Source organism: Fringilla coelebs (genome assembly GCF_963513975.1).
Source record: "Fringilla coelebs genome assembly, chromosome: 6".
Lineage (NCBI taxonomy): Eukaryota > Metazoa > Chordata > Aves > Passeriformes > Fringillidae > Fringilla > Fringilla coelebs.
This window is the reverse complement of record NC_140034.1, coordinates 48,124,699-48,134,735: the sequence shown is the minus strand read 5'-3', so window position 1 is coordinate 48,134,735 and position 10,037 is coordinate 48,124,699. Positions and strand designations below refer to the sequence as shown.

General features: G+C 46.5%; 1 protein-coding gene across 3 annotated transcripts in view; it reads left to right on the top strand.

Annotated features, from left to right (window-relative positions):
* Positions 1–1,216: 1,216 nt before the first annotated feature.
* OSBPL5 (oxysterol binding protein like 5) overlaps positions 1,217–10,037 on the top strand; it is a 135,334-nt gene continuing 126,513 nt past the window's right edge. For 2 of the 3 annotated variants that reach the window (XM_084207829.1, XM_084207827.1), the window contains exon 1: positions 2,030–2,147. The gene's annotated coding sequence lies outside the window, so the exon portion shown is untranslated. Of the gene's footprint in view, positions 1,471–2,029; positions 2,148–10,037 lie in introns of those variants that run through there. The other variant, XM_084207828.1, reaches the window with a different exon arrangement.

The window sequence follows — 10,037 nt, the reverse complement described above, 5'->3', positions numbered from 1 at the left end:
GACAGAGAAGGCAGAATGAGGCAGGGTGAGATGCTTCATGCTCTAAGAGGATGGCTCAACCTGGCAGTGCCCAGAGCCAGGGTGATGAGAGGCCTTGGCATCTCCATGCAGTGCCCTGCCCCATTGCACAGTACAGGCTTGCCCTCAGGGCAAAATTTTGGTGAGGATTAAGTGAAAATCCCAACCAACTGGAAAGCGGCTGGAATAATTACAACTCTCCACACCTTGCAGATGATGGCAGAAATCACAACAAATACAGGTGAACTTAGAATCACCTGCCCTATGCAAGTGATTCAGGGGCTTATTTAATGGGTAGAGAAGGGCTGTGGGAATAGCAGGGACAGCTTAGGCTGTGTGAGCTGTTCATTGTTTATGCTGTGTTTATAGTGTTTCTTTCCAGGAAAGAGCAAAAATGGATGGTGACTTCCACTTCCAGCACCATGCTCTACTCCCAGCTAGGTACAGTGCATTCTGGTCTATGTCCCATTGAGCTCACCAGCTACCTCTACTGGCACTAGGTACGTGGATATCAGTGATGCAGGATGAAGCCCTGTAGTCCATGCCTGGGCTGGAGTTGGCTGGAGGCAGTATGTGAGAGAAAGTGTGCCCCAGTCCAAGCTGAGCTTGCATCTTGGGATGAATTCAGGATTTTTCATTAAGATCTGGGAGACCTTTTCAAATAATGATTTGCTTCTTTTTAGCACTGAAAGCTGGCTTCCTGTGTAGTATGAGGAATACCAGAGCTAGTGATCTTTGTCTTGGTTCTGCCCCTGCACACACTAAAGAGAAAAAGGATCTGGCGTTTTTTGTGAAGGGTGGGGTAGTAAAGCATTTCAGGCACATGATTTAATGCTTCTGGTTTCAGAAGCATGAGTCTGAACTTCATGCTGTATTTTGCACCAAAGCTTCAGCTGTACATGGGTGATTCAGACTTTAGTGATGCAAGTCAGACTCATGTTGGTCACATTATCCCCTCATGTGATTTTTGGTTTCAGAAAGTTTGGGTGCCTTTTGACTTTCCTACCCATCTTCCCATGGAGATGAAGGAGGGGTGAAGTCCTGTTTGGCTTCCTGTTCTCGGTCCAGCGCTGAACCGTGGGACCCGCAGAGTGGAGGAGAGAGGAAGCATCAGTTAAATGCGCGTGGCTGGGTCGTTTTCTGCCGTGATGCTTTACCAGACACTCTGCTGCCTGTAAAGTCATGCCTCCCTCGAAGGGCAGGCAGGCTGAGACCAGGGATGCGATGATTGGACTGTCGTCCTCGTCTGGAGGAGCTTAGGGGTCCGTGCTTGCCATGGGATTGATTTTTCGCTCTGGATGCACAGGCGAAGCTGGGAGCGTGCCCAGCTGCGTGTCAGGGCTGCATATTGCATGGGCGCCTTTGAGCCACGGCGTCGGCGGAGGCGTGTGGCTGGATGCTGAGACAAAGTGCTCCTGCAGCTGCAGGGCTTCAGCGCGGTGATTCCTCCAGGTTGGCTTTTCTCCATTATCTCGCGCGTGGCGTCAGTGAACCCCAGGGATGGCTCGCTGCTTGCTGGCCGGGGGGTCCGCCTGATCCTTGTTTAAAGGGTTGGTGGTTTTGCTTTATTTACTCTGTCTCGGCTTCAGGTTCTCCCTTTGCCGAGGAGAAGAAAGACACAAACTGCGGGGAGTGTGTGTGTTTGGGGGGGGGGGGGGGGGGGGGGGTGGCGGGGGTGGCGGGGGTAATAACAAACCGAAGGGAGCCGAGCTCCGGCCGGGAGAGGCCGAGGCGCTCCCCGGGGGCGCTCCCGAGGGGAGCCGAGCACCGCGCCCGCTCCGCGCCGATCCCGCCCGGATTTTGCACGTTTCCTTCCCTCTTTTTTTTTCCTCCCCTCTCCTCCGTTTTTATTTTTTCTCCCTCTATTTTTCTTCTCCATTCCCCCCTCTCTTTCCCTCCCTCTCTCCCTAGCGTGGTTGGATCAGTCTTTTGGTATTTCCTGCCGCCGCCTCCCCCGAGCAGCTGTCCGGCCGCGGCCCGGCGCTGCGCGCTTTCCGTGCCGGGGGAGCGGCTCGGCGGGGCCCACGCGTGTCCCCGCTCCCGTCCCACGCGTGTCCCGGCGATGCGGAGGCGGCGGGGCGCGGCGTGCTGAGCGCGGCACCGCGCGGGGGCTCGGCCGCCCCAGCCAGGTAAGACGCACCGGACATCCCCACCTCCCCCAAGAAGCCACGTCCTCCCCTGAATCCCTGAAGCTGTCCTCCCCAAAATACCCTATAAAAGCAAATACCGCCCCCCCCTCCCCGCCCTAAATTATTCCAATAAATCCATTCCCCCGCCTCCCATGCTAGCTGTTCTTCCTGTCCCCCGCGCCGCCAGGCTGGCTATTTTTAAGTAAAACGTGTACCCCAGAGTTGGCTTGCGGGCGGCATGGTTTCGGCGAGGGTCTGAGCGCTCGCAGCTCTGGGAGGGTAACCTGCCGCCTGTGCCCGTGCTTTGTGCCCAGGTTGTGCGTCGCCGTTTCTACGTGTGCCTTTTGGGGTTTGGTGACGGGAGCTGTGGGGTGGATCCCCTTGCCCCCCGACTTCTCGGCATGGCAGGGCTGGGAGGCCAGCAAGCGGCCGGTGTGGCGTGTGGGATGGCGTGCTGTCAAGGAGACCTGATTTCTTTAGACATGTGGGCATATCTGGTAGGTGGAATGCATTTTTAATGTACTTCTTTCAGCACGGTGAGGAACTAGTAAGGAGACTGCACTGTTACTAATTGGCTACATTTAATTGACAGTAGTAATTACCTTTCCTATAGGTGCTTGTACAGATACCATGGTGGAGACCATAGGCATTGCTTTTTAAAAACCAGATTTTGGAAACCGGAGTTTGGAAATGCTTGTAGCTTGCACTAAGTGAAGCAAGGCAGCATTCCTAGAGAAATAAACACATAAGCACATGTGACTGACTGTTGGATCAGAAACCATATTTTTCAAGTGCTATGCAAACCTAGAGCATTGTAGTGTGAAACAATTGTTTAACATAAGTGAGGGGGAAAGTTCTTTAAACTGTGTAGCAACCTCCTCACTTCATCCAGGTGCAGTATCTTTGTTGTCAAAATATTCCTTCCCCCTCTTTGCACTGATGTAGCAACAGTATTCGGCAATGTCTGTACAGCAGAGAACAGCCATTGCACTGGATGTGTCCCCAGCTGCCACCTTTCCTCCTTGGCAGCAAGTTTCCAAAAAGGTGTGAGTGGGGAGGGAGAGACAGAAGCCTTAAGGCAGGCTCTGTGTGTGGTAAGTTCTCCTCCCCAAAGAGGAGAATGGGTGCTCTCAGCTGGGCAGTTCCCAGTAGGATGGTAGTGACCCTGGGAGTATCCCCACCCTGGCTGGGCAAGGAGGGGGACAGAGCTGGGCCAAAAGGACTGGGGGCAGCAAGGGAGTCAGATTCAGCTCCAGGGGTTACTTTGTGGCACTATTGATGGAGGTACAGACAGCAGCTCTCTGATTCGAGGGAGAAAATACAGGCCATAATCCTGGCCACTGCCTATTTTGGTTTGAGGAGGACAATGTGAACCTAAGGAATGATTTAATCACAGTGATGCATGAAAGTAACTGAAAGGCGGATTTACTGCTCTAATCTTTTCATGGTGCTTAATTTAATTTTCATGTGCTTTATTGCAACACTGATTCATCAGGTGAGTGGGAGGGAGGCTTGTAGAGTACAGGTGGTTCAGTTTCCATTACTGGATTAGATATTTCTCAAGGTGCTTTCTTGGCTACAGCAGGAGAAAAATGGCTCTGTGTCTGATACAGTGCTGTGGTTTGGAATCCAGGATATCTCTAGGGAAAGGCCATTCCTCTAATCTGTAATGTGCAGTGTTTGAAATCAGTGTGCCATGCTCAGAGCAAAACTGAGACTCGACTAATTCTTATTATGTTCATAGATCATAAAAATTTCAGTTAAGCTAATCTGAATTGGGTTAGACTCACTTCATGTCCAAGGGAGCTGTTATCTGCTGGAGGCAATTGTGAGATTGTCAGCGTTGCCACTGCTGAAGGTCTTTTAGTGCTGGATCTGGGGCTGAAGAGGTAAAAATGAAACTGCCCTGAAGTGTGTCAGCAGGGCCCTGCTGCTTCTGAGCTGCAGAGCGCAGACCTCCCTCTGCTACTGCACAGATTTGTGCTATTTGATCTCCTGTTTTATTTGGGGGAAAAGCTGCATTTAGTGTTTTTTCTCCTGACCTCCCTGCCTTTGGAGCATTAACAGCACAGTGTTTTCTCAGCTAGAAATGCTGCTCCTCACGCCTCCACTCCTCAACATGAGATGTCTCTGGCAGCACGTTGTAGGTGTTTGAGCATGCCTGCTGTGGTTACTGAGGTAAAGGAAACACAAGAAGCAGCTCAGGGAATGGGAACAATCCAAATGCCAAATACACATGGGTTTGGGCAGGAATGATAGTGACCTGCTCTGCCAGCATGTCTCAGTGTGGGTCTGGGCTTGCTCACTCCTCATGCAGGCTGCTGACTGTCACTGCTGGTGTTTATGATGTGCTTTTGAGCACCAAGCGTCTTGAGACTGAGCAAACTCCTCCCAGGTGCTCATTTTGGAGCTGTGTGGTTGTGGTACATTTAATTGTACAGGGCTGTGTCTAAATCACATGTTCTGCCTTCATCCCAGCTCCTCCCCACCACTGTGGCTCTTTCTGGTCATGCAATGAAGGGGGAAGGAGACAACCATCCTGAAAAACACCCTTTTGATAAATAGCTGCTGAGCCTCTGTGGAGAACTAAGGAGCAGTGTACAAGCTGCCCAGGTTTCCACATTTCTTAATTATTGGAATACTCTTTTTCTGCTCAAGGCGTGGGAGTGTTGTGCTTGCATCAGGCTCTAGGTACTATGTATGCATCTGTGAAACACAAAAAGATCAAGGGACTAAAGGGGAATATTCTGCAAAACTGGAAGCAGCCAACAGCAGGCTAGTAAGAGTTACCTGTAAATGGTTTCTGCCCATCACAGAAGGAGAGTGATGTGAAAGGGGGATTAGGGTTAGAAGGTTAGAATATTCCAGCTGTTAGTGTGGTGGTGTTTTTTAATTTCTTTCAAGCTGCATAAAAATGATGGGCATATCCCTTGTTCTTTAGTTTCAGTTTTCTGTAGTGTTTGTAGAGCTACAGTTGAAGTTGTGCCATTTTTTCCTTTACGCTCCTTTCACATTGAAGGATTTATAGGTGTATAAATCAAAGTCTGAATTGAAAAGGCTCAATTCTCGTCTTTGTTTAATAAACAGCCAGCTATATACCTGGCCTTTCCTTTTGCAGCATGCCACTGAGGCCTGTGCTCTATTCCAATATCAATAACTTTATTGTGCTGGCAGTTTTCTTGATAGTAGTTTTTCTATGTGTTTTGTTAAACTCCATGCCAAGCTTCAACTTACCGGGAATTGACTGCAGGGCTGTATGAGTTTGAGTGTTTTGGCAACCCGGTTACCATTCGCATGATTATAGCATCAGTGAAAAATTAACCAGCTAAAGGCTAAAGAGAAATCCTTAATAAACTGGGATGCATGCAGTTCTCCTTGTGGGGGAAGGGGGGAAACTCAACATGGGGCTTGCCTGCCTCATCCTATCTAATCTGTCAGTGAATCAATCAATGTGAAATTGTACCCCCAAGGAATAATGTAATAGCTATTTTGTGTGTATTCCCAAACTGCAGTGCTGCTGTAGTAGAGTCCTGAAGGGTGTGCTGTCTAAATTGATCAGCAGAAACCCAGATAAAAGCAGACTTGCTGCTGATCTGTCAGATGTGGCAGAGAGGCATTGAGGGATGAAATGTCTCGTTCTGTGTTGAGTGCAAAGCTTAAATGTGAGCTTGGTCCTTCTGCATCCCAGCACTTCAGGCACAAAAGCAGTGTCCTGATAGCCCTCCTTCAGTTTTCTCTCAGCAAAATCATGAGATTGCTCTGAAAGGTACTTTAATTTTCCATGCCAATGCATTTTGTTGCAGAGAGTTGTTGTAGTGTCATTGTTCCATCCCACCTTTAGTGCTGCAGAGGTAGTTTGCCTTTTCTTACCTGTGATGTTTGATGCCAATTGAGAGTGGAAAGCATATGCTAGCGCTGCATTTTTGAATTGATTTGCTCTTTTCTCAGGTTAGAATGACAGAGAATTCTCTCCTCACAGCAATAAATTGCCATGTCCCAATGAGGAGAGGAAGGGAATTCTCCTCCGTGCATGGCGTGGGTAACTGTTGATCATTGTGAATAATCTTTGCAGTATGAAAAGAACAATTTAAATTTTTTTGTGTTATTGTTTTGATATTTTTGCACTATCTCTTTTTGCTATGACTTCAGCATCAGGAGTGCATCACTTTTATGTAGAAGTAGGAGGTGACCAAGGCTTTTTTATACACTTTATCAAACATTGCACAGTTCATTCAGGGAGCTGTTGCTGGCTCACCTGTAAAATGCCTGAAATGTGAATGTGAAATTGCCACTGGAATTAATGCTCCATCAGAGTGGTTATTCTGGCAAGCGCCTGGCACGCATGCAAATAAATGAGATTTCCATTTTATAAGATGAATCTTTATGTCTTTTCTTTCTGTCTTGCCTTGAAAAAGAGCCTTGTGCACTGCTGCAAGCCTGACAGTTGCTAATGCAGTGAGTTATTTTTCTCCCTTACCTTACTAAGGAAAATAATCTGGATTTGCAGATAATTTCATTTTCTTTCGCATGTGGGTCAGACAGTTCAGGTCTAAACAGGTTTGTTTGTTTTGTTTTGTTTTTTGTAAATTTGTAAATCCTTACTTGGACTATGAAGGCTTTCAGTAGGCACTGAATGCACAGTACAAATTATAACATTAATGGGCAAGGCAGTAATTTAAACTGCCTTCCATGGAGCTCTATTATTGTAATCTAGAGCAGGACACAGGTGTTAGATATGAAATACAAAGTGTTTGTATTTTTCAGTTTCATTTATAGTAGATTTTGTTCTTTCCATTTGACGTCTGTCATTTGCCCCAGCCTTCTTGTCCTACACTGCCTTTGTAACCTTTCTCATTCAAAAGGAGATAGAATGTATATAACCATGTGTAAGATTTTTTTGTTTTATTTAAATTCAGGTTCAGTGGATGCAAACAAGGACCTATTTCTTGGATGTTGAACGTGGTTTGGGGGTTTTTTGTTTGGCTTGGTTGTTTTGGGTTTTTTTTTTTTTTGGTTTTTTGTTTTGTTTTGGTTTTTTGTTGGTTTTTTTTTTTTTGTTGTTGTTGTTGTTGTTGTTGGTTTTTTTTTGGTTTTTTTTTTTTTTGACTGATGAACCACTCAGGCTTTGTTGCCTGTAATCAAACTGCTATTACTGCCTGAATTTCTCTCTGGACTCCAGGTCATGGGAGGCACCTTGGCACACCTGCAGTCATTTATTAATACCTGCACTCATTTATTCCTACACCTATGCATTGCAGTAGACTTGGGGAGCTCCACTTGTGGACAAGGCTGGAGGCTGCTTTAACCAAGCCTAGACTGTCAGGCTTCTAACCTAATTTTTCCCAAGCTGGTGTTCAAGTTCTGGCTTGTGGAATCCCTCAGCGTAGGTGCTGAAAGCTTTCTTTTCCAAGAGGGTGAGGTGTGCTGAGAAGCTGGGAGGATCTCCTAGCCATGAGTATGTCTGAGAAGTGTAGTGCAGGGTCTCTCCTTTTTCAGTTCCCTGAGAAGGTACATGGCCAGAGGTGTGTCAATATCAGCTTTCCATGCTTTTTTCATCCTCTCTGTGCCTGGATTGTGTTCTTTGGTGTCAAGGTCTCTTATTGGAAATTCACACAATATTTAGAGCACTATTGTCTTGGATTTTGCTGTGCTGTTCTGTAATATAAATAAAAACAGTCTAATTATGTAAGCAAGATACTGAATAACTTGTCTAAAAGAGCTAAGACAGTGGGTGCAGCAGTGGCAGTTTTATTCTCTTTGAACAGGTGCATACCCATGAGGAAATAAGAGGTAGGTAGGTAGGGACCAAGTGAGAAACCCTGAGCAATAACAGACTGTGACTCAGAAGCAATTTAACCATAATAATCCCCACAACACTAAAGGTTCTTTTTCCCAGAAATGCACAATATGCTTTTCTCTGCCATAAAGCTGTTGTCAGCTGACATCATTGTGTTAACAGAAGACTTGTTGTTATCCACAAGATGCACAGTTAGCAGAGAGCACTTCCAGTGCTGGGTGCTAATTATTACTCATGTTCTCCCAGTTGTTGAAAAACAATACATTAAAGATATTTCCTACTTAACATTTTATTCCTGATGGCTGGTAAGCTTATGTTGTGTTAAAAATAATGCTTCTAATATCACTCCAAGTATTACCAAGCCCAGCATTTGATTTATTTAGAACGCAGAACGACCATTTACCAAATGCCTCTCCTGAGTACCTGTTGTAGATGCTTTGTCTTTTTTTTAGAGTACCAGTGTGGAAATTTATGGCTTTTATTTTTTGTTTATCATGACCCTCTCGAAGTCTGTGTGTTTTCCCATTGACTTCATGGCAGCCAAGTGCTTTTTATCCTGTGTGTCTCTTGGAGAAATCACATTAATGATGTATCACTAGCCAGAGAGAGCTTTTGCTGAAAGCACACAAAGGCACTAATTTACCTTGTGATTTTATAAAAGGCAGACTTTTTTTTCACTCATATTAAAAAAGGAAACTGTTGAGGTGAAGGGAAGTGAACAGAGAATTGGTGTTCAAGTACTATCTTTGCAATGCGAGAGGGACATTGCAATACCATTAATGAGATTCTCCCATTTTGCCTTGGAGATGTGGTATTGAATTTAGAAACAGATTTTGAACAATTTTCCACAGAATATCTCACTCTTCTGCTCACTGAATAGCTACAAACCCTTATTGTTTAATAGCTATCTTCACTTTTAACTGATAGAGTTTCACAGAGGTAAGGTAATAGCTGTGAAAAGGTAAGACTTTTTCTAGACACTGTTTAATTTACTGTAATTATATTAAGTGCTAAATTGAAAGAGCCTTTTCTAGTTAAGATGAGGATAATGAATAGTTGTGTGTTATTACCATAGCCACAGTGAGGGAAGGAAGAAGTGATTTAAAATTTTCCTTGAGACAGAAAGAAAGAAAACCTGCCCCAATATGGTCCTTAATAATTTATTTTCCCCTCTCTATTGCTGACTCCCAGGTTTTGCTAGAAGAGTTTTCTGCCCTTGTACCTCAGGGATGTAGCAGTTTATGAAAGGAATCAGCAGGTGCTCCAAGTGAAAATAGCTGTGGAAAAAGAGTGAAGAACCAGATTGCACCCTCCAGCCAAGCCTGGAGCTGCACACGCAGGGGCGCACACAGCAAATGCCATTGCAGCTCTGAAGGCTCTGCAGTGTAGCATGGCTCCCCCCAGGCTCTGCTCCCTCTGTGCCTTGCCCACACTGCAGAGAAAGCCGTGGTTTGCTGCTCTTTTCTGCTTGGAGCAAGTTGCAGCGCCTCAAGTCCCCGGGCAGGTTGAGTGGGCGCACCCAGCTCTCTGCCATCCACCAGCACCCGCCCCTGCTGCTGTTCCCGTGCCGGAGCTGCGGCACCTCGTGCTGTTGCTTCCCTCCACTGCCCTTGTTTGAGAGCCTGAGCAAATCACCGGGTGTGCAGAGTTGTGTTCCCCATGTACGCAACTCACTGTCTTGGCGTACTTGATGCTATTGAGAATGGCATCTTTTATGCCACTTTTAACGTGGAACTGCTGTAAGCACCCCCTGCCTCTCCATGTGTTTTCTCTGGGGCAGGATTTCATTGTGTCCTTGGGAGTTGAAGCTCTTAAGGGGAAAACCAAAGCATGTTCCCTCGTTTATTCACCTCTGTACCCTGGGGTCCAAGACACCACTTCTGTGCAGTCCTTCCTGCACTGGCTTCCCTTGCTGCCCTGCTAGGACTGCTGCCAAGTTGATCTACAGGGACTTGTCCCATACAAGTGTTTATCTCCTGGGAGTTGCACTTGTGCCGTGCTCTTACCTCTTAAGTCTATCAAGAGTGCGTGTGACTGTCCTTGACACTTGTGATCTGGGCTAGATGTGAGCCCCTGGGGAAAGGCAGTGTGTG